Source organism: Penaeus monodon, chromosome 34, assembly GCF_015228065.2.
Source record: "Penaeus monodon isolate SGIC_2016 chromosome 34, NSTDA_Pmon_1, whole genome shotgun sequence".
NCBI classification, from domain to species: domain Eukaryota; kingdom Metazoa; phylum Arthropoda; class Malacostraca; order Decapoda; family Penaeidae; genus Penaeus; species Penaeus monodon.
In genome coordinates this window covers 34,290,443-34,291,018 of record NC_051419.1, presented here as the reverse complement: position 1 = coordinate 34,291,018, position 576 = coordinate 34,290,443, and positions in this window count along the sequence as shown.

The window sequence follows — 576 nt, the reverse complement described above, 5'->3', positions numbered from 1 at the left end:
GTAGCCTTCTCCCATTTCACACAGTAGCTGTGTGATCTTGAAGAGTTCTAGTGTTCCAGGTTCCTAACTTAAGTGGTGCTTTTTATTTCTTTATAATTTTCGATCGTGAGAGACGTTAACCGAACGGCCACGGCTCACCATTAAGGTTGGAGCAGACAGTGTTTGGGAAACCTTTTCTTGGCCGTTTTCCTCTGGAGGGGAGGGGAGGGGGTGACCTGCATTGGCCCTAAAAAGGGTCCACGCAGGTGGACATCCAAATCTGCTGCCGAGGCCGAGTTTCACTCCCTCCCACTCGGGCAGCGACCCCATTGGCTATGGACCGCCCTTGTGCGGGGTTCAGACTAGGATCTTCCAGTCCTAACGTAGACCTGTTTCACTCACCCTGCCCCATCGCCGAGGGACTTGGTAGATAGGTGAAGGTGAAGTGATGAAAGATGAAATGTAGTCTTGGACTGGGACTACTAAACTAACTTGACAATACCACTAAATGCCAGATGGCAAGGGGGAGATCCTCGACGACCTATTACCCGCCTTTACGCAGATCCACTGCTGCTCTATCCTTGGGAAAGCACCCGA